The sequence below is a fragment of the Musa acuminata genome, chromosome BXJ3-9, assembly GCF_036884655.1.
Source record: "Musa acuminata AAA Group cultivar baxijiao chromosome BXJ3-9, Cavendish_Baxijiao_AAA, whole genome shotgun sequence".
NCBI classification, from domain to species: domain Eukaryota; kingdom Viridiplantae; phylum Streptophyta; class Magnoliopsida; order Zingiberales; family Musaceae; genus Musa; species Musa acuminata.
The window spans coordinates 22,750,872-22,776,238 of NC_088357.1; positions in this window are offsets into that span (position 1 = coordinate 22,750,872).

Below are 25,367 nucleotides of genomic sequence, written 5' to 3' on the forward strand. Positions count from 1 at the left end.
TTGTTACTTAAGGACACCTTGAAGAAATTCGAGGTTGGTAGCAAATCTTTGAACATGATCCTTACAAATAAGGGTCACGTTCCTAAAAGAAGTGGAATCGGATTTGTGAGAAGTCCTTACCAAAATCCAACCACTTTCATTAAAGGCCCCGTCTTACATGTTCGGCACCAAAGCAATTGCAACTTTTGTTGCAAATATGGACATAAAACTTATAAATGTCCATTCAAGAAAATTAGTCTGAACAAACTAATTTGGGTTCCTAAAGGAACCAGGATCAATTCTATGCAATATGATGAACAAGTTTTTAAGGCACCCAAAAGAAAATGGGTACCTAAAAATAATCCCTTCTTGTAGAAACATACACCATCACAAGCTAGGATCAAGAGATGATATCTAGATAGTAGATGCTCAAGACATATAACTGGAGATCCATCTCATTTCTCTATGCTCACTAGCAAAGAAGAAGGGTACGTCACCTTCGGAGACAACAACCAAGGCAAAATCATTGGCAAGGGAACCATAGGTAATAAATTAAAATTTTCTATTAATGATGTCTTACTAGTTGATGGATTGAAACATAATCTCTTGAGTGTTAGTCAATTATGCGATAAAGGTTATATCGTTAGATTTAAATCAAATGTGTGTATTATTGAAAAACCAAACCATAACATAATTATGATTGCATTAAAACAAAATAATGTCTACACCATCAACCTTGATGAACTAAGTAATGAAATGTGCTTCTCCGCTTTAAATGATGATGCTTGGCTTTGGCATAGGAGACTAGGCCATGCAAGCATGAAACTAATATCTAAGATCTCATCTAGAGATTTAGTGCGAGGAATTCCAAATATAAAGTTTATTAAGGACAAAGTATGCGATGCATGTCAACTAGGTAAACAAATAAAAACTAGTTTCAAACCAAAAACTCAAATTAGCACCACTAGACCATTACAATTGATTCATTTGGACTTATTTGGACCAATTGACACGACAAGTCTAGGGGGAAACAAATATGCGTTTGTAATTGTGGATGACTATACTAGATACACTTGGACCTATTTCTTAGCTCACAAAAGTGATTGCTTCAAGTGTTTCTCTAAATTTTGTAAACTCACTCAAAACGAAAAAGGTTTCATGATTTCATCAATTCGGAGTGATCACGGTGGTGAATTTCAAAACCGTGACTTTCAAAATTTTTGTGAGGTTAATGGATACAATCACAACTTCTCCACTCTGAGGAATCCCCAACAAATGGAGTAGTTGAAAGAAAAAATAGAAATCTACAAGAAATGGCAAGAACTATGTTAAATGAACATAGTTTACCTAAGTATTTTTGGGCCGAAGTCGTAAATATGGCTTGCTACATCATGAATAGAATCCTAATAAGACCATCCTTATCAAAAACTCCCTATGAATTATGGAATAACAAAAAACCAAATATTTCCTATTTTAAAGTTTTCGGTTGTAAATGCTTTATTTTGAATGAAAGGGATGCCTTAGGAAAATTTGATGCTAAATCCGATGAAGGCATCTTTCTTGGTTACTCTTCCGTTTCTAAGGCTTTCCAGGTTTTTAACAAAAGAACCTTAGTAATAGAAGAGTCTATTCATGTAGTTTTTAATAAAATTTCTAATTTAAAGAAAAATAATTTTGATGATGATCTTGGTTTTGATAATTTGAATTTAAATGAACCCCCTCCTCAAAATAGCAACTTGGATGTACCTTCTTCCGAAATTTCCTTACCCAAGGAATGGAAGTATATAGATGCTCATCCAAAGGAGCTAATTATAGGAGATACATCAAAAGGGGTTCAAACTCGTTCCTCTTTCAAGAATTTTTGTGCTAACGCCGTCTTCCTTTCTCAAATCGAACCTAAATGCATTGACGAGGCCATAAAAGATGATTTTTGGGTTATCGCAATGCAAGAGGAATTGAATCAATTTGAGAGGAATAAGGTATGGAAGCTTGTTCCTAGACCTAGTGACCATTTAGTTATTGGTACTAAATGGGTCTTTAGAAACAAGCAAGATGAAAATGGTATCGTGGTTAGAAACAAGGCTAGATTAGTGGCCAAAGGTTTCAACCAAGAAGAAGGTATCGATTACGAAGAAACCTTCGCTCCCGTAGCTCGATTAGAAGCCATAAGGATGCTCATTGCCTATGCGAGTAGTAATAATTTTAAACTATTTCAAATGGATGTCAAAAGTGCTTTCTTGAATGGTTTTATTTCCGAAGAAGTATATGTCGAACAACCTCCCAGATTTGAAAATTCTCTTCTTCCTAACCATGTATTCAAATTGACTAAGGCTCTCTATGGCTTGAAACAAGCTCCTAGAGCTTGGTATGAAAGGCTTAGTTCCTTTCTTATTTTAAATAATTTTACTAAAGGCAAGGTTGATACTACATTGTTTATTAAACATTTTGAAAATAATTTTCTTATTATGCAAATTTATGTTGACGATATTATTTTTGGCTCTTCGGATGAATCACTATGTGAATCATTTGCCAAATGTATGAGTCATGAATTTGAAATGAGTTTAATGAGTTAATTAACTTTCTTTTTGGGATTACAAATCAAACAACTTAGTGATGGTATATTTCTTAACCAATCTAAATATACATTAGAATTGTTAAAATGATTTAACATGGATAATTCAAAAGCAATAAACACCCCTATGAGTACTGCGACCAAGTTAGATATAGATGAAAATAGTGAAAATTTCGATCAAAAAATATATAGGGGAATGATAGGTAGTCTACTCTACCTCACCGCGACTAGACCGGATATTATGTTTAGTGTAGGACTTTGCGCTAGGTTTCAATCAAATCCTAAATTATCTCATCTTAAAAGTGTTAAAAGAATATTTAGATATCTTAAAGGAACTCCAAATCTAAGACTGTGGTATCCAAAATCTGAAAAATTCGATTTAATAGCTTATGTAGATGTCGATTTTGGCGGATGCAGGATAGATAGAAAAAGTACATCCGAAACATGCCAATTTTTAGGACATGCACTTGTTTCTTGAACTTCCAAGAAACAAAATTCAGTTGCACTATCTACGGCGGAAGCCGGATACATTGCTGCAAGTGCATGCTGTGCACAAGTTGTTTGGATGAAAAATACATTAGAAGACTATAGAATTCACTTTAAAAACATTCCCATAAAATGTGATAATACTAGTGCCATATGTCTTACTAAAAATCCAATTCAGCACTCTAAAACTAAGCATATCGACGTTAGGCATCATTTCATATGCGATCATGTCCTTAACAACGATGTTGTTCTAGAATTCATTGACACAAAGCATCAATTAGCAGATATATTTACAAAAGCTTTGAGTGAAGACCAATTTGAATTCATTAGAAGGGAATTAGGTATGTTAAATTGTCCCTAAGAATAAACTTATTTGAATGGATTTCTCCGTAAAGTTTTTCATCCTCTCTCCATTCCTCGATGAATCTGATCCTTCTCTTTCGATTCTAAATAACATGTTAAATTATCTTATCCTATCTTGAGTCAAACACCGCTCCCATCTGATCAAGATTAATGATTTTATGATATCTTGTGAATCTTGAAATTGATTTTGATGGCTTGATTATGAGTTTCAAGTTGACGAATTGAATTTGAATGGATTTGTATTCGAATTATGATATTGGCTTATTGGAGTTACTACTTGAAATTTTTTTATCACTATCTCTTCCTTGTACATCTACAATTTTTGTTATTTATAGAAAGAAGAGATTTGATAAAATGGATGAATGCTGAATTTTCCTTTAAGATAAACTCTGCGTAAATATTTTAGCATACTTAATTTTGAATGATAAAATTTTTATGATCAATGCTGAATTCCTGATGTTATAATCACAAATTATGTGCTTCGAGTCTCATTCCCTTTTTTGTTGATGACAAAGGGAGAGAAAAGTGATGACTTATACCATTTTAATAGCATGACTTATATGAATTGCAAAAGCTTGTGTGATATGAATATCTTATATGCCTTGCAAAATCTTTGAGAATATCGCAAGATTGATTGATCATATTGAAAACATGCCTTACATTTATATTATGAAATTTATGTTGAAAATCTTTATCTCCTGCCGTAGTAAAAATTATCTCTTATCATTCGACTTGAAAATGATTTTCATCGAAGTTTTGTATTTACTATTGCTTAATGAGAATAACGATAAGTTCTATAGTTAGAACTTATCAGTTTATGCTTGAATTCAATGGATGAAATTCAAGTGTTTTCATCTTCTCATAATATGGCATATAGATAGGGGGAGTTATGTTTAACTCCGTCATCAATTGATTGTCATCATAAAAAAGGGGGAGATTGTTGAATCTCGGATTTTGATGATAAAATCAATTGATGGGTTAATTGATCTAATCCATATTATTGAGTTAAGTGTGCAGGATTAACTACGATAACCAGAAAACATAAAGCAAGAACACCGGAGTCAAGTTCGATGGATGTTTAAGAGTCCGAAAAATCATCGGAGATGCTGCCGAAACCAACCGAGAAGAAATCGGGAACCTATCGGAATTTTCAGAAGTTCGCCGAAGAGATCGTCGGAGGTTCACGGAGATCACCGAGAAGGCTCGGCTACTCATTAAAGTCATCACAAGTTCGGGAGCTTGCTGGGAGTCCGTCGGAAGAAGATTCGTCGGAAAGCTCGCCGGAACAAGACTCGACGTTCGCGGTTGAAAACTTGCTTAGGATGTTTTTTTTGTTATGTAGTTCACTTGTAATTAGGATTAGGATTAAGAGATAATCCTATATCCTGGTTAGGGGCCAACTGGGCCCAAAATTAGACTTGGTTTGGGCTAAATTTGAAGCCCAACAAGTGAACCGAAGGGTCTGGCGGTGGCACTGCCAGACTAGGCGGTTGCACCGCCTGGCTGGGCAGTGGCACCGCCCAGCACTGTCAATGTCTGACAGTGACAGGCGGTGGCACCGCCACTGACAGGCGGTGGCACCGCCAGCATCGGGAACCCAAAGAGAATTCAAATTTTGGAGCCCAAATTTGAATCCTCTTGAGGCCTATAAATACCACTCAAATCTCAACTGAGATAACAACTTTTTGAGCAGTAATTGTTTGAGAGAAAGGTCTTAGAAAAGTCTTTGCTAGTCTTGTTTTCAATTTGCTAGTGTTCACCTCCTTCTTTCTTGCTGAAAATCTATAAGAGAGTGAACCGCTTGTAAAAAGTTGTAAGAGGGGTATTTACCCTTCCCCTTCAAGAGATTTGCTAGTGGAAGGTGGGAGCCTCATCGAAGAGGGGCCTCGCAAGTGGATGTAGGTCATTTGACCGAACCACTGTAAAATTGGCGTGATCTCTGGTTTGCATTTACTTATTGTCATTTACATTACTGCAAACCATTTGCACTTTAATGCTCTACTTCTTTGTCTCCGTCTTACTTATCTCTTCAAGTTAAAATGCAATCGAAATGGTTTCAAACGAAAACGTTACTTTTATCATACGAAGTTTCCGAAAGTGTTTAAATCATCAAAAGTTTATCACACTTTACCGCTGCACTAATTCATCCCCCCCCCCCTCTTAGTGCCGCTCCGATCCTAACACATAGAGCTCAGCAAGTGACTAACATATCTGTTGGCAAATAAGACAGTTTCAAACAAATAAGGTTTCAAAATACAAGGTAGAGATACAAGAGTTCAAAGATAATCACTCGACAAATGCAGAGTTACAATGTCATTTCATTCAAAGCATGTTTTATTCATAACAATGGATTAAGGGCTAATTGGAGCATATCATTGGCATAAGAAGCATATCCATGACATATGAAATATTTGAAAGCATATCAAAGATGTAAGAAGCATTTTGATGTATATCAATAGCATAGGAAGCATTTTGGAGCATATCAATACAAAATACGAAACAGAAGCTCAGACGTCGTACCCTAGTATAGTGCATGTGAGGTTTAACTCAGTGGTGTCTTCACGCCATGATGAGTTCTCGACTCCATCCACGGGTAGCCCTTTCCTACTCGAGCCCTCTCACCCTGCCCAAGTGCTAGGTTAGCTCTGAATTTCATATCAAACATATAGAAGGTGAAGTGAGATCTCAAACATAATCTAGAGCATTGCGGGCTCTAAGCACATACCCTTTATCATTTTTGGCAAAAGTCCAGATAATCCCTTTACTATTTCTAGCAAAGGTCCAAATAATCCCTTTACTATTTCTGGCAAAGGTCTAGACAATCCCATAAACACCGGAGTTTAAAAGGGCATTGTGAACAATAAGGTTGGTATATATCGGAAACACATGCGGAACAATGGAATGCATGTGCCTATACGAATCATTGCGATACAAACATGAACTTTACATGATAGCTGCAGGTGTACAAATAATTAAAGGACAAAAGTATATAGGAATTCAAGGCAATAATGTAAAGCTCAACATGATTATTCCTGCTTTAATTATCTCTCCCTGATCGAAGCTTCCTACATCACTTAAAACGCAGATTAAATCATAAACACTATCAATTAGTTTCATCATCAAAATCCGAGATTCAACAAGGCGATGGCACTGTTAGTGGCTCAGTCTCCAAGATAGTTTCCAAGACTGTGTCAAGCAGTGGTACCTCCAAACTGGGTGGTGGTACCACCCAGTATCAGTGCTACAGGCGAAAGTACATCTCAACATAAGCGATGGTACCACCAGGACCCAGGAAACCAAGGATAAGACCTATTTTTGCTCCAATTTTGAAGTCATTTAGGGTCTATAAATATCCTAGCTATTCCTGCATGGAGAAGCAAGAATTTGAGCAGAAAGGGGTTGTTATTCTGAGTTAAAAAAGTGCTAAGTGTCCTCCTCCTCTTTAAGTTTCGGACTTATTCTGAGAGAGGTGTGAAGCTTGTAAGGGTTATCTCTTAAACCCATGAAAAAGAGAAATAGTTGTGAGAGGGTAGTTGGTCTTCGCCCATTGAAGAAAGACTAGTAGTGGAAGTCAGTGGCCTCGAGTGAAGAGGAATCGGGAGTGGATGTAGGTCACAACTATCAAACTACTATAAAAATCTAATTTGCATTTACTTTAAGCTTTTCATTTTAATTGCAAACTGATTTCTTACTTTCATTATGGTCACGAATGTGTTTCAAGTTAACATCTTTCCCATATCGATTTTCATTGAAAGTATGAATTCGACGCTTTTATCGTAAGTACTAATTCACCCCCCCCGCTTAGTGTTGACTCGATCCTAGCAAAAGAGAAAGAGTTATAAGAGGGTAGTTGTCTTTACCAATTAAAAGAAGATCATTAGTGAATGCTGGTGGCATCGATGGAAGAGGAATCGAGAGTAGACATAGGTCACGATGATTGAACCATTTATAATTTCTGTTCAACTTTTCATTATCATTTCTTATTTATTTAATTGTCTACTACTCTTACTTGCTCACTACGCTTACAAACGCTCTTAAGTTAAACATATTTCCAATAGAGTTTCATCGAATTGAATTTTCTAAATTATCGAAGTTTTGTGAAAGTACTAATTCACACCCCCCTCTCCCCTCCTCTTAGTGCCGAAACGATCCTAACAAGTATTTGTTTGCTACCAGCAGATCCTTCACTCTTGTCTTGCACCTTTGACACCATTTTGTTTTGAAGAGTAGGCTTGAAATTTCCTTCTCTTGTATAATATTCTTTTGACTTGTACCGAGAACCTTTTTTAAACTTATGTTATTTCTAAACTTTTAAAGTCAACTTGCTCATATCATTTAAAGACCAATATGACTGGAGTTGAACTACTTTAACAATCTCATGCTTCAAACCTCTTAAGTATCTTGTAATGATTTGCTCCTCTGGTTCCACAAGCTCTCCTGAGATTATCGAACTTTGTTGTGTACTCTTCTACACTAACATTTTTTTGCTTGAAATAATATATTTTGAGAAAGTTCTCTTCCCTATAGTTGTCAACCAAGTATTTTCTCTTTAACTCCCTTTTTATTTTCACCTATGTTATAATCTTACTCTTTCCCTTATGTTCTCTTTGCTTCTTCAGGTTTTCCAACCAAAAAGATGCATTCTTTTTTGGTTTGAGTGTCACAAGCTTTACTTTCTTTTGTTTTGGTGGTTCATGAAACTTGAATATTCTTTCCAACATATTAAGTAAATTAATAAAATTATTAATATCAATTTTACTTTCAAACTCTAAGATATCCAATATTGGGTTGCATTTATTCTACCACTCATCTTGGTCTCTATACCTTGCTCGATATCTTTTCAATTCCCTTATGTGAGGAGATGTATCATCATTAGAACCAAACTCTTGGGCATCATTTTTATACTAGTTGTTTCTTCTTCAAGTATTTCATTTGTTTCTTATAAACTATATAGCAACCTCTGTAGTTGCAACCTCAAGAACTTAACATCATCTTTACGTTCACCAACTACATCTTTTCTATTCTACCTTGCCATAATCTCTAGCCTTTAGCTTTGATATCAAACTAATATCAAGATAATGACGAATAGAATTTGAAAGGTTGATAGTTGTGTTTGTTGGAAACACTTTTGGAATGGAGATAAATGGATTCGTTAAGTTTTAAATCATAAAGGTGTTGAATCTCATATTTTGATGATGAAACTACTTGATATATGTTTATGATTTAATCTGCGTTTTGAGTGACGCAGGGTGCTTCGATCAGGATGAGACAATTAAAGCAGGAACATTATGTTGTGCCGGAGGAACATGTCAGAAGATTGGACGTCGGGCTGGTGGATCGGTCGACGTATCGACAGAAGGCGCCGTGGACTCGGGCATCGGGCCAAGAAGAGCGGGTATTGTGCCAAGGATATTGGAGTTGCGGAGTCAACAGGCCGATTAGGCAATAGGCTGCAGGAAAGGACGATGCGCCGAAGAATCGGACGAAGCGTCGAGGGACCAATGACATGCCGGACAACTTGGTTAATTGCTTAGGATTAATTGTCTCAATCGAAGTTTTAGTTTTAAGTGTGCAGGATTAACTACGATGAAAGTAAGACATGCAGCAGGAGTTGCGCCGGAGTCAAGACAATGATCACGTTGGGAGTTCGAGAGTTCTACGAAAGTTCGGACGGTCGTCGGAGGTTCTGCGGGAACAAATCCGAGAAGTCCAGGAGCTTGCCAAAGAAGCTCGTCGGAACTCGCTAAGTGGATCGTCGCAAGTCCAGGAGTTTGCCGGAAGTCCGCAGGAGCATCACCGAGGGTTCATCGGATGATCGACGGAAGTTCACCGGAAGCTCACCGGAAGAAGCGATTGACGTACCGGAGCAAGTTACAGTAAATGTCTTAGGAAATAATCATAGTTAGCACAATGATTAAGTTAGAAATGGGAGATGATCCCATTAACTTAATCTTGGGGCAATCGGGCCCCTAAAAGACCCAAATTGGGCCGAATGAATCAACTCATTCGGACCTGAAATAGTGCTAGGAGGTAGCACCGCCAGGATAAGAGGTAGCACCGCACAGGAGGCAGTCTCCAAGCGAGACTGGGCGGTGCAACCGCCCCAACCAGGAGGTGCAACCGCCCGGGCTCAGTCTCCGAGCGAGACTGGGCGGGGCAACCTCTTCTGTCAAGAGGTAGCACCGCCAGAGCTCAAGTTTAGAGCTCTGCCAGGCAGTGCAACCTCTCCAATCAGGCGGTGCAACCGCCTGAGCTCGGTCTTCGAGCTCTGGCAGAGAGGTTCAACTGCCCCTGACAGAGGTGGCACCGCCCAGAGGCTCAGTCTTCGAGCTCTGCCAAGCGGTGCAACCTCTCCAGTCAGGAGGTGCAACCACCTGATCCCGGAATTCCGGGATTTGATCATTTTGAGCTCCAAATTTGAACTGGGTTGGGGCCTATAAATACCCCACCCATTCAGCACTGAAAGCACAGAACACACACTGGAAATCTTGCTATCTTTCTGTGTTTCTTAGAGCTCAAAACTGCTAGTTCTCCTCTTTCTATTCTTCAAGTTTGAGTTGTAAAGTGAGGAGAGAAAACTTCTGTAAGGGTTGTCTCCTAAGCCCGTCAAAAGGAGTGAATCTGTAAGAGGGCAGTTGGCCTTCGGCTATTGAAGGAAGGCCTCTAGTTGACGTCGGTGACCTCGTCGGTGGAGGAAGCCAAAAGTGGAGTAGGTCAAGACTGACCGAACCACTCTAAATCTCTGGTTTGCTTTTATTTTGAGCACTTTATCATTACTGCAAACCTCCTACATAGCTACTGCCCTCTGCGCTTTTACGAACAAGTTTCTAAGTTCTGATCTTTCCGAATCTGCATTCAGACGTAAATCGGTGTTTTCGTACGATCTTTACATTGCAGTTTACATTTACGTTTTGATTCTACTTATAACTGCAAACTATCTTCTGCGCTTTTATGAACGAGTTTCTTTGCAGTTTACGTTTACGTTTTAATTCCATTTATAACTGCAAACTGCCTTCTGCGCTTTTGCGAACGAGTGTCTAAGTTCAGATCTTTCCGAATCTGAGCTTAGACGTAAACTGCGCTTAGACACAAACTGTGTTTAGACGCAAACTGCTCTTAGACGCAATCTACGCTTAGACACAAACTGCGCTTAGACGCAAACTGCGCTTAGACGCAATCTGAGCTTAGACGCAAACTGTGCTTAGATGCAAACTGCGCTTAGACACAATCTGCATTTAGACGCAAACTGCGTAAACTGCGCTTAGACGCAAACTGTGTTTAGACGTAAACTGCACTTAATCATAAGTAATCTTAGAATTGGCTTTTGCATCAAAATAGTTTTTATCGAACGAACGCAGCTTTCGTTTTTAATCGCTGAAAGATTTCCGCTGCACTAATTCACCCCCCCCTCTTAGTGCTCTCGATCCTAACAATTGGTATCAGAGCGAGGTATTTCTCATTTCGGATTTACACCCGAGAGAAATGACTCTTCAAGAGGGCTTTTTGGTCTTTCGTCCACCGTTCTTTAACGGATTGGACTATACTTATTGGAAAACTCGAATGAGAGTTTTCTTGATTTCTCTAAATCTGGATTTATGGAATATCGTTGAAAACGGTTTTCAACTTCCCTCTAAACCGATGAACGAATGGTCGGATTTAGAGAAGAAGTATTTTTCTTTAAACTCAAAGGCTATGAATGCCTTATTTTGCGCTTTGGACAAAAATGAGTTCAATCGGGTTTCTTTGTGCGAAACGGCTTTCGATATTTGGCGCACTCTTGAAATCACGCACGGGGGAACTAGTAGAGTCAAAGACTCGAAAGTTAATATTTTACTGCATGATTTTGAGCTTTTTCATATGAAACCAAGCGAAACCGTTGTTGACATGTACACCCGTTTTACGGATGTCGTCAATGGTTTAAAATCACTTGGTAAAAGCTTTTCGGATTTTGAACTCGTTAACAAAGTTTTGCGCTCACTTTCTAAAACTTGGGATTCAAAAGTAACTGCTATTCAAGAATCGAAAAACTTGAACCAATTTCCACTTGAAGAACTAATTGGTTCATTGATCACATATGAAATGACGTGCAATGCACGAGAAGAACTTAGAACCACCTTCCAAAGAACAGGAAGGATTTGGGACATAGAACATTTGAAGACCACTCGAGCATAAGCTCAAGTGATGGTGAACTTAAACTACAAATGAAACAAAAATTAAAAAGTAAAAAGAACGGAACTACTTGCTTTGAACGTAAGAAGAAGAACAAAAACTGGGATGAATCGAGCTCCTCCGAAGACGAAGAGAAAATCAACAAAGGCAAGGTGGCAAACTACGCCTTTACGCCTTTCGACGCTGAGGTAATCAAAATGCCTTTAATTTACTTTGAAATTACACGATGCTTTTCATAAAGCATTTCTCCTTTTTTAATTTTCTTAAAAATTACATGTTTAATAATTTTATAATGAAAATACAAACAATTAGGAATCATGCTTATCATTCTAGTAATTTTGAAAATAATCATGAAAATTGCATGTTTATGATAAACAAAATGATTTTGATTAAAAATACCTTATGAAATCATGCTATATGTGGTTGAGAAGTAATAATGTGTATCATGTTGATTTCCATTGTTATTTCTTGATTTTGAGTATATGAAATCATGTTTAATTTGAAGTTATGATTAATGAGTATATATTTTTGAAATTATGTATGATGATTCTTGATTATCGATTTTCATGATAATAACAGTGGCTTTAAAAAAATTGATGCATGTTTTCATAAATGAAAAGGCATGCTAACATGAAATCGACCACTTAAAATGAAACACTTAAAAAGGAAAAAATATATTATCAATGAAATCCTGAATCGTTATAAATTTTGTGAGCCATAAAAATGATTTTGATGATTCAAATTTGAAATGAGTTTTATTAAAATCATGATCTTGATTTTTCTCTTGAATGATTGTGACTTGTATTCCTTGATATGATTTTTATGCAATTCTTTATATTTATGAAATATTTATCTCATCACCCAATTATTTCTTTTTCAATATTCCTCAAGTGATGATATGAATGCATGAGATATTCATGAATTTATTTTGATGTATGCAAATGAGAAGCTTCGATCATGCATGGTAGAATGCAATGTGACAAATTAATACCATAATGATTTAAAATATTTATGATTTGGAATGATGCATATGCTTTTTTTTATGATGTGTATCATGAATGCTTTAAATGATAAATGTTTGGAATCATGATTAAAATGAAGTGATAAATACTTAAAAAATATCGATTTAATGTTCGGTATCATGAATACTTCATTATCATACAATAAAATAGTGATAAATATTTTGAAAATAAATGATTGTATCATGTTAGATGATTTTATATATTGTGCATGATAAGCTATAAGTGGTGATTGAAACAATGATTGAAATAATATGAATAATGATTTGGAATCATGCATATAATAATGAGTTTATATGTTTTGAAAATGTGCATGTTTTAATTTGAAAATATAATGATGCATAAATGAGATTGATACTAACCTTTGTCATGATTTAAAAATTGATGTAAAGGGTTTTTCCCTTCTTTTTGACAATGACAAAAGGGGAGATAGCTAGCTTGCACAATTCAAGAAGAAAACAAAAATTGCACTTCTCAAAAGAGAAGAAATTGCTATCTTGAACATCACCAAGAAGTGCTATCTTGCAAATCTCAAGACACACAAATGCAATCATGCAAAATTTGTAATTTTGCACATCATTAAAATTTATGATGCTTTGGTGATTATGCATGTTCTAAAATGTTATAAAATTCACTAGCTTGCATGATGTAGAACTTAGCTATATTGAACATCACCAAGGAATGCTATCTTGCCTATCTCAAGAAGCAAAAAGTTAACTTGCACATCTAGCAAAACTTATATTTCAAGAAGCAAGAGTTGCTTTCTTAAACATCTCAAAATTGCTAGCTTGCGGGCCTTAAAATATAGAAATTTTTTGCTAGCTTGAATATGGTAAACTTGCTATCATACTACCATGATGATGAGCATACCTTATCTTCATGATTATATTTGAAAAACTATGGCAAAAATATGTCCGAATGATTAAATGAGTTAAAATTATTTTTTGGACTTTTTTGATTGAATGATCAAATCACTTGATTGCAATAATGATTTTATACAATTACTTGCCATGATTATATGTTGGAAATTATGTTCTTGAATACAAAAATTTTCATGATAATAAGCATGTTTTACCTTCATGATTGTAATTGAATATCTCTAGTAAAACCCTGTCCGAATGTATGAAAGTGTCAAATTTCATTTTCGGATTTTCTTGATCCTAACAATTGGATTTTCTTGATACATTATCCTCTTCCGAACTTAACAAGCATATGTCATATCAAGTTTAATTCACATCATTGATTTTTGACATATGGAATCATCTAGCAAATGCACTTATCATGTGAAAAATATTTTTCGAGAAACATATTTGATGATTCCCTCTTATAAAAGGAAGATATTTTTACATACAAGGATTTGACTCACTTACATATCTTAATCCTTTCAAAAATGAAGTGTGCTTTAATATCTTATCAATTTGAACTTCACATATGGCTTTCCTCCTTCATGTAAAAAGATAACAAATAAAAAGGAAGAAGCAATAAAAGCTATCTCCATGTCATGTTTTCCTCGAGATGTTTACATAATTGGTATCCTATCACTCACTGTTGGAAAATGACATGAACCAACTTATGGCATCACACTTATATTTAAAATTTGCTTATATCGTTCTCCTTGTTGTTGATGATAAAGGGGGAGAAATATATAAATTGATACTATGAGTGCCATATTTGAAGAATATGAATAGATGTTATGAATGCCATATTATGATGAGATATCAAAAGCAGCATTCATATGAATAGGTGCTATGAATGTCATATCATGTTAAGATATCAAGAACTTGAATCGCAATTTTACATATTGATATCTTACCATTTGATGATAGCAAACTTGCATGATGGTAACAATAGATATTATGTTTTTCATGCAATGAGTTAAACTTATATCACAAACACTTGATTGTGGTACTTCTCCTTTTTGTTGATGACAAAGGGGGAGAAGTATGTTGATGACATGACATGTTATGCATAAGTTTATGATGACATGTTGCTTGGATTTTTGAATCCAAGAGTTTCTATCAATATGGCATATTGATAGGGGGAGTTTGTTTAAACTCTGGGAGTTAAGGTTAACTCCGTTTATGATGACATGTTGCTTAGATTTTTGAATCTAAGAGTTTCTATCAATATGGCATATTGATAGGGGGAGTTTGTTTAAACTTCGGGAGTTAAGGTTAACTCCATCATCAAGTGGTTGTCATCATCAAAAAGGGAGAGATTGTTGAATCTCGTATTTTGATGATTAAACCACTTGATATATGTTTATGATTTAATCTGCATTTTGAGTAACATAGGATACTTCGATCAGGATGAGATAATTAAAGCAGGAAAATCATGTTGTGCTGGAGGAACATGTCAGAAGATTGGACGTCGGGCCGGTGGATCGGTCGACGTATCGACAGAAGGCTTCGGGCCGTGAACTCGGGCATCGGGCCAAGAAGAGCGGGTATTGTGCCAAGGATATCAGAGTTGCAGAGTCAACTGACCAATTGGGCAATAGTGTTGGGAAATCATAGGGGGGGCGACATCATATGCGCAGCGGAAGAACAAGAAAACAAAAATCCCCGATTCCCAAAAAGATGTTCATCGTCGTGCGAAGATTGGTGCGCAAAATCCGCAAAAACACAAAACTGCATATAGAGATTGTGTTACCTAGGGAGATCGTATATCCCTGTTTCCTTGCAGATCCTTAGGAGAGGGTGAAGGAGGTCAAGCGTCCTCCTCTCTAGCGGTGATCCACACAGCAGGGTTGCGACGACGCTCCTCAAAACTCCAGGCCTACTCTGAGGTGGAGAGGGAGAGGAGAATAGGAAGGGCAAGCAAAGACTCTAGCCTATGAGGCTGTGAATCCCTCCTATTTATAGAGATCCCGTGTCAAAACCCTAATGGGTCCTTTCCCTAGTGGGTATTGGATCTGCATCCAATAAGACAAGGGCTCCGTCGGATATCTCATATCCGAACCTCTACTCATCGCAATGCCTATCATATGTGTGTGACCCTCTAGGCCCAATATCGAGCTGGCCGTGAGTCATACCTGTCAGAACTCCTTCTAACTAAGTGAATTATTATCTCTGTAATAATTCACTCGACTCATCGACTACGGAAGTACTAGGCCACTACGCCGTAGTCCCCAGACGATACAGGGGAATCCAATCCATTGGACCTGTCTGTCCTCAGTTACCATGTACCTATAGTCCCTCATCCATCTAATATCCCAGAGACCGTATATCGAGCATGGTGCTGTCAGACCCATACGGTTTCTACTCGAGTCTCGCTCTAATCGGATTCTCCCGGAGAACTCTTTCTCTCTCAACCCGAATGACCCTGGCTAGGGATTTGTCTGAGCAAGAACACATGGGATATTCCTCTCATGATACCGAGAGTGGATGATCCTCTATCGACACTCAATAGCCCTCGTAAGGTCGACTACCACTCCCAATGACCAGCTGTACTAGATTTGGGAACAGCCAAACCTATAAGTCTGGTATCAAAGAGTGGAGCACTCATACAGGACATCCTTGGTGTCTCAAGTCTAAGAACCAGATACACCACTAGGACTACGGAATTGTTGTCTGACAATAAGGCATCATCAACCATCCAGCATTCCGTAAGCGGATCAATCAGTGAACTCATTCTCCAATGAGCACCTGTACTGTATCCCTAGTGTCCCTACACGAGCAGCTATGAGACCAGCTGCATCCATCATATGGACGGGTATACAGCACACCAGTCTATCCGGTTATCACGATGTCCCTCTCGAGTAACCTATGACCGGGATTATTTAGGATATGTGTTTAAAGGTGAATCGATCTCATTATCGTGATCTCATCACGATCCGATTCCCATTGCACAAATCCAAGGACATCACAATATATATGCATTTATGCAATAGTTTTAAAGTGATATACGCCAAAATATAATAAGCAAAAAGATTCTGTATCAAGTCACACGTGCCATCACTCACGTGATTGGCTTGCTGGGCACTTATGACTAGCAATCTCCCACTTGACCTAAAGCCAATCACCTATGTGTTTGATCCCCATCAGACCCCTGTGACGCTCAAAGACAATCTGAGACAATGGCTTTGTTAGTGGATCTGCAATGTTATCTTCGGATGGAACTCTTTCCACTGCTACATCTCCTCGGGTCACGATCTCTCTGATAAGGTGGAACCTCCTCAGAACATGCTTAGATTTCTGATGAGACCTAGGTTCCTTCGCTTGAGCAATTGCCCCGTTGTTGTCGCAATATAGGGAAATCGGCTCCTCACTATCCGGCACGACTCCCAAATCTGTGATGAACTTCTTCAACCAGACTCCCTCCTTTGCTGCATCTGATGCAGCAATGTACTCCGCCTCTGTGGTCGAGTCAGCAGTGGTATCTTGCTTGGAACTCTTCCAGCACACTACTCCTCCATTCAAGGTGTACACATACCCTGAATTCGACTTGCTATCATCGACATCAGACTGAAAACTTGAGTCAGTGTAGCCTTCAACCTTAAGGCTATTACCTCCATATACTAGTAAAAGATCCTTAGTCCTTCTCAAGTACTTAAGGATACACTTTACTGCTTTCCAGTGCTCCAAGCCTGGATCCGCCTGATACCTGCTCGTGACACTCAGAGCATGCGCTATATCAGGCCTAGTACATAGCATGGCATACATGATAGACCCTATTGCTGAGGCATAAGGTATCATATCCATGTTCGCCCTTTCTTCTGGAGTCTTTGGGGACATACTCGTAGAAAGCGATATCCCATGTCTCATCGGTATGAGACCTCTTTTGGAATTTTCCATGCCAAACCTTTTGACAATAGTTTCTATGTACCTGGACTGGGACAAGCCAAGCATCCTTTTGGATCTATCTCTATAGATTCTAATCCCCAAGATATAAGATGCTTCTCCTAAGTCCTTCATGGAGAAGTGTCTAGATAACCAAGCCTTTATTGTGGATAGCATTCCTATGTCATTCCCAATGATGAGGATGTCATCCACATATAACACCAAAAAGCTAATAGCGCTCCCACTTACCTTTCTGTATACACAAGGCTCATCTTCGTTCTTAACGAAGTCATAAGATCTGATTGCCTCATCAAATCTTATGTTCTAACTTCGGGAAGCTTGCTTTAGTCCATAAATGGATCTAAGCAACCTACACACCTTATCTGGGCAGTTCTTGGACACGAATCCCTCAGGTTGCATCATATACACCTCCTCCTCCAGGTTCCCGTTGAGGAATGCGGTTTTCACATCCATCTGCCAGATCTCATAATCATAGTGTGCTGCAATAGCCAATAGAATTCTGATGGATTTTAGCATTGCTACGGGTGAGAAAGTTTCGTCGTAGTCAACACCTTGCCTTTGACGATACCCCTTAGCCACTAGCCTTGCTTTATAGGTCTCTACCTTTCCATCTACTCCGATCTTTTTCTTAAAGATCCACTTGCAACCGATGGGTACAATACCTTCGGGTGCATCAACTAGGTTCCAAACCTTATTGGAGTACATAGAATCCATCTCAGAATTCATGGCTTCTTTCCACTTCCCGGAGTCTATACTCATAATAGCCTCCTCGTAGGTCTGAGGATCAATATCCTCTACATCCTCTGCTTTAATATGTCCCACATATCTCTCAGGAGGATGGGATACTCTATCAGACCTGCGTAAAGTTGAAACTTGTGTATTAGATACCTGAACAGACTCGGGCTGTAGAGTGGTGCTTGAGCTTGGTTCTCCAACCTCGCTCAATTCTATCATTCTCCCACTGTCTCCGTCAAGAATGTGTTCCTTCTCAAGGAACACTGCTCTCTTAGCTACAAAGACCTTTTAGTCCTCGAGATGATAGAAGTAATACCCACAAGTTTCCTTGGGGTATCCCACAAATTTACATCGCCCTGTCCTTGATTCTAACTTATCGGGGTTGTGTCTTTTAACATGGGCAGAGCAGCCCCAAATCTTAACTACTTTAAGATCAGGCTTCTTCCCTTTCCATATCTCATATGGTGTAGACACCACCGACTTAGTTGGAACTCTGTTCAGAAGGTAAGCTGCGGTTTCTAGGGCATATCCCCAGAATGAGATGGGTAGGTCAGCGAAACTCATCATGGACCGTACCATATCTAATAATGTACAATTTCTCCTTTCAGAGACACCATTGAGCTGAGGTGTATAAGGAGGTGTCCATTGGGATAATATCCTATGGTCCTTGAGGAAGTGAGTAAACTCTGTACTTAAGTACTCACCTCCTCGATCTGATCGAAGAGTTTTGATACTCTTTCCAGTCTGGTTCTCCACCTCATTCTTATACTCTCTGAATTTCTCAAAGGCCTCGGACTTGTACTTCATTAAGTACACATATCCATACCTTGAGAAATCATCAGTAAATGTAATGAAGTAGGAGTAACCTCCAATGGCATGAGTTGACATGGGTCCACATACATCACTATGTATGAGTTCCAACAACTCAGTGGCTCTCTCTCCAGTTCCACTAAATGGAGAGTTGGTCAGTTTTCCACGAATGCAAGGCTCACAAGTTGCATATGACACATAGTCGAATGGATCTAGATATCCATCATTTAGCAACTTTTGAATCCTTCTTTTATGGATGTGACCTAGCCTACAATGCCACAGGTATGCACTGTTCAACTCATCTCGTTTCCTTTTGGACACATTTATATTCATGATATGTGGAGTGGTGTCTAACATAAATAAACCATTATGCAATATTCCTTTCGTGATGATCTTATCATCTAATAATATCGAACAACCATTGTTCTCAAAAACAAATTTATATCCACTAACTGTTAAACATGAAATGGAGATAATGTTTTTGATAATAGAAGGAACAAAATAACATGCATCTAATGCAATAAAAGCTCCACTAGGCAGATGTAGGGCGACCTCGCCAACAGCTAATACAGCAACTTTTGCTCCATTACCCATCTTGAGGTCCATCTCGCCTCTCTCTAGTCTCCTAGGCCTTGCCAGAACCTGCAACGAATTACATATATGATAAGCACTACCGGTATCTAATACCCATGTGTTATCATAAGAGTCTGACAAATGGAGACTGATCATGAATGTACCTGAAGCTTCATCAAGCTTTTGTTTCGCCCTTTCTGCAAGGTACTCTTTGCAGTTTCTCTTCCAGTGCCCATCTTTACCACAGTAGAAGCACTGGCCTTTGTCCTTTGTTGGGTCTTTCTTAGCAACCTTTGCTTTACCTTGTTTGCCCTTGCCCTTTCCCTTCTTAAGGGACCTTTCTGCTTTCCTTTTCTTTCTGGTCTCACCAGTGTAGAGAACTGGCTTCTCTTTCTTAATAGTACTCTCTGCCTCCCTCAACATATTGAGGAGCTCTGGGAGAGTCACCTCAAGCTTGTTCATATTAAAGTTCATTATGAACTGTGAAAAGGAATCTGGTAGGGACTGAAGCACAATGTCCACACACAAGTTATCCTCTAGGACCATTCCTAGACCTGTGAGTTTCTCTATCCACTCAATCATCTTTAGGACATGGTTCTGAACCGGTGTCCCCTCAGTCATCCTAGCGCAGAAAAGGCTCTTGGATATCTCATATCGTTGAGTCCTTCCCTGTTCCTCAAACAATTTACGGACATGTAGGAGAATGGATCTGGCATCCATCTTTTCATGTTGTCTCTGTAACTCTGGAGTCATAGAGCCCAACATATAGCACTGAGCAAGAGTGGAGTCATCAATGTACTTCACGTAGCGAGCGATCTCATCCTCGCTTGCCCCTTCTTCGGGCGTAGGCATCACTGTATCAAGGACGTACACGATTTTCTCCGCTGTGAGAACAATTCTCAAGTTACGGAGCCAATCCGTATAATTTGGACCAGTGAGGCGGTTGACATCAAGTATGCCACGTAAGGGATTTGAAAGCGACATTTTCTGAAAATAAAGATGTAGCAAAAATGAATAACATGCAGATTTTGCAAGAAATAAACTATCAAGATATGGACTTCTATCTTAATATGCTCCCACTATTTTACTAACGAGTCACGCGACACCCTCAGCACGTGAAACGGAAGTCTCCGGTAGACTTCTAGTGGGGATCAGGATCCAATCAGCGTCTTAGTGTAACCTTGAGGGACTCGACCAATCACACTAAGCCTAAAAGGTAGACAACTCTTGCCGATCACAACTCCTTGTGATTCCCGTCCTGTTCGGCCTCCGAATCACCATGGCCTCGAGGGACTCGACCAACCATGATGCTTGGTTAAGTCAACACCTTCGTTACAAGATGAGTCTGATTTGATGATATACCCTCGAGGGACTCGACCAAGCATATCATGCCCTCAGGTCACCGGTGACATCTCTATGTCATAAGCAAGATAGCGAATCGCGATATAGGTGAGTCTCGAGGGACTCGACCAACTCAACCTACACCGGGATTCGGTTCCTACTCATAACGATGGAAGGCCACGTGGGTCAATCTAATTGCCTCACGTTTACCGACTTAATATTATCGAGAGATGTTTCTATGATTTGGTCTCCTAATATGACATGTCACACATATACATATTTAATATATATCTACATCGCATGCAAATATATATACATATCTAGTATGTGTATAAGCAATCACACCAGATGATCATGGACCACAACCTAATATGATTAGGCCCGAGCCAGTAGGCCTAATCACTCACATCAAGATCTATGTGTGCAACGGTGCATCTCCATGCCTTGTGATCGTCCATCTCGTCCTCGTTGGTTCCGTCAACATCTTGATGCATCTTCATGCATCACGATCGTCCGTCTCGTGGGTCCCGCTATGGCTTCCACGCTCCCGCTGCGCCTCCTCATGTGATTACAACTTAATCATAGGCACGCAGGCCCGACAATAAACGAGAAATATAATGGAGGTTCGCAGACCTCAATAATAATAATCACAAGTACACACATCACACGGTCCATGATCATCCGTCCACTCATCATACATCACGTGTATAAATAATCATCATCATGTAGGACTACTAGATAATAATAAAAATAATAATCAACTAAACCTTTTAATTAATTAATATTTTCTGAAATCAGGGATATATAAGGAATTTCTCAATTCCTAAGGGTATTTTCGTAATTTGGACAAAAGACAGAAACTGGAATTTCTCAAATTCCGAGGGGCAAAACTGTCTTTTGCGTAGAAAACCCTAATACCCTTTCCCCTTTTCGCTGCTGCGCCGCCGCCGCCGCCACCCTGCTGGCGGCGGCCTGTGCGGCGAGGGCGAGGGCACTGCCCTCGCCTGCAGGTGGCACGCCCGCTGGGGTCGCTGCCGCTGCAGGTGGGCACCCCCGCGGGCGCCGCCGCCTTCGCGGGCGGTTCTGCCCGCGAGTCAGCGCCCACAGGTGGTGCTGTCTCGCTGGCGGCCGCCCCTGCGGGGTTTTTGCCCGTGGGAGCAGCGGCCACAGGCGCCGCTGCCCTGCGGTGCCTCAGCCCGCGCTGCTGCCCCGCGGCGCCTCTGCCCGCGGGCTCAGTGGCCGCAGGCGCTTCTACCGAGCGGGCTCCCAAACGATACAGGGGAATCCAATCCATTGGACTCATCGAGCTGGCCCAATATCGAGCTGGCCGTGAGTCATACCTGTCAGAACTCCTTCTAACTAAGTGAATTATTATCTCTGTAATAATTCACTCGACTCATCGACTACGGAAGTACTAGGCCACTACGCCGTAGTCCCCAGACGATACAGGGGAATCCAATCCATTGGACCTGTTTGTCCTCAGTTACCATGTACCTATAGTCCCTCATCCATCTAATATCCCAGAGACCGTATATCGAGCATGGTGCTGTCAGACCCATACGGTTTCTACTCGAGTCTCGCTCTAATCGGATTCTCCCGGAGAACTCTTTCTCTCTCAACCCGAATGACCCTGGCCAGGGATTTGTCTGAGCAAGAACACATGGGATATTCCTCTCATGATACCGAGAGTGGATGATCCTCTATCGACACTCAATAGCCCTCGTAAGGTCGACTACCACTCCCAATGACCAGCTGTACTAGATCTGGGAACAGCCAAACCTATAAGTCTGGTATCAAAGAGTGGAGCACTCATACAGGACATCCTTGGTGTCTCAAGTCTAAGAACCAGATACACCACTAGGACTACGGAATTGTTGTCTGACAATAAGGCATCATCAACCATCCAGCATTCCGTAAGCGGATCAATCAGTGAACTCATTCTCCAATGAGCACCTGTACTGTATCCCTAGTGTCCCTACACGAGCAGCTATGAGACCAGCTGCATCCATCATATGGACGGGTATACAGCACACCAGTCTATCCGGTTATCACGATGTCCCTCTCGAGTAACCTATGACCGGGATTATTTAGGATATGTGTTTAAAGGTGAATCGATCTCATTATCGTGATCTCATCATGATCCGATTCCCATTGCACAAATCCAAGGACATCACAATATATATGCATTTATGCAATAGTTATAAAGTGATATACGCCAAAATATAATAAGCAAAAAGATTCTGTATCAAGTCACACATGCCATCACTCACGTGATTGGCTTGCTGGGCACTTATGACTAGCAAATAGGCTGCAGGAAAGGACGATGCGCCGAAGAATCGGACGAAGCGTCGAGGGACCAATGACATGCCAGACAACTTGGTTAATTGCTTAGGATTAATTGTCTTGATCGAAGTTTTTGTTTTAAGTGTGCAGGATTAACTACGATGAAAGTAAGACATGCAGCAGGAGTTGCGCCGGAGTCATGACAATGATCACGTTGGGAGTTCGAGAGCTCGACGGAAGTTCGGACAGTCGTCAGAGGTTATGCGGGAACAAATCCGAGAAGTCCAGAAGCTTGCCAAAGGAGCTCGTCGGAACTTGCCAAGTGGATCGTCGCAGTCCACGAGTTTGCCGGAAGTCCGTAGGAGCATCACCGAGGGTTCATCAGATGATCGACGGAAGTTCGCCGGAAACTCGCCGGAAGAAGCGAGTGACGTACCGAAGCAAGCTGCAGAATATGTCTTAGGAAATAATCGTAGTTAGCACTTTGATTAAGTTAGAAATGGGAGGTGATCCCATTAGCTTAATCTTGGGGCAATTGGGCCCCTGAAGAACTCAAATTGGGTCGAATGGTTCAACCCATTCGGACCCAGGTTGCTGTGGGAGGTGCAACCGCCCAGGCAGGGAGGTAGCACCGCCAAGGCTATGTCTCCCAGCGAGACTGGGCGATGCAACCGCCACAGCCAAGAGGTGCAATCGCCCAGGGCTCAGTCTCCGAGCGAGACTGGGCGGTGCAACCTCCTCTGTCAGGAGGTAGCACCGCCAGAGCTCAAGTTTCGAGCTCTGCTAGGCGGTGCAACCTCCCCAGTTAGGCGGTGCACCGCTTGAGCTCGGTCTTCGAGCTCTGGCAGAGAGGTGCAACCACCCCTGACAGAGGTGGCACCGCCCAGAGGCTCAGTCTTCGAGCTCTGCCCGGCGGTGCAACCTCTCCAGTCAGGAGGTGCAACCGCCTGATCCCGGAATTCCGGGATTTGATCGTTTTGAGCTCCAAATTTGAATTGGGTTTGGGCCTATAAATACCCCACCCATTCAGCACTGAAAAGATACAGACCTATACCGAATTCTTGATCTTTTCTGTGATTCTAAGAGCTCAAATTTGTGTAAAGTCCAAAAGTTCTCCTCTTTCTGTCCTTCAAGTCTTGAGTTGTAAAGAGAGGAGAGAAAGGTTCTGTAAGGGTTGTCTCCTGAGCCCGTCAAAAGGAGTGAAACTATAAAAGGGCAGTTGGCCTTTGCCTATTGAAGGAAGGCCTCTAGTTGACGTCGGTAACCTCGTCGGTGGAGGAAGCCAAAAGTGGAGTAGGTCAAGACTGACCGAACCACTCTAAATCTATGGTTTGCTTTTATTTTGAGCACTTTATCATTACTGCAAACCTCCTACATAGCTATTGCTTTCTGCGCTTTTACGAACAAGTTTCTAAGTTCTGATCTTTCCGAATCTACATTCAGACGTAAATCGGTGTTTTCGTACGATCTTTACATTGCAGTTTACATTTACGTTTTGATTCTATTTATAACTACAAACTGTCTTCTGCGCTTTTACGAACGAGTTTCTTTGCAGTTTATGTTTACATTTTGATTCCATTTATAACTGCAAACTGCCTTCTGCGCTTTTACAAACGAGTGTCTAAGTTCAGATCTTTCCGAATCTGAGCAGACGTAAACTGCGCTTAGACGCAAACTGTGTTTAGACGCAAACTGCGCTTAGATGCAATCTGCGCTTAGACGCAAACTGCGCTTAGACGCAAACTACGCTTAGACGCAATCTGAGCTTAGACGCAAACCGCGCTTAGATGCAAATTGCGCTTAGACGCAATCTGCATTTAGACGCAAACTGCATTTAGACGCAAACTGAGTTTAGACGTAAACTGCACTTAATCATAAGTAATCTTAGAATCGGCTTTTGCATCAAAATAGTTTTTATCGAACGAACGTAGCTTTCGTTTTTAATCGCTGAAAGATTTCCACTGCACTAATTCACCCCCCCCCCCCCTCTTAGTGCTCTCGATCCTAACAAATACCCCCATCATGATTCCTATCATGATGTTTCTTTCTGAAAATGATGTCAAGGCTTGACATCCATTTTTAAGTCTTATATTTCATATGTGAAAGATAGCAATCATAGCAATTCATCACATGGCAAGATATCAATTTGTAAGATTGTGGTGTAAGCTCTAGATATCATGATACAAATATGACAATCATAGCAATTCATTATATGGCAAGATATCAATATTGTAA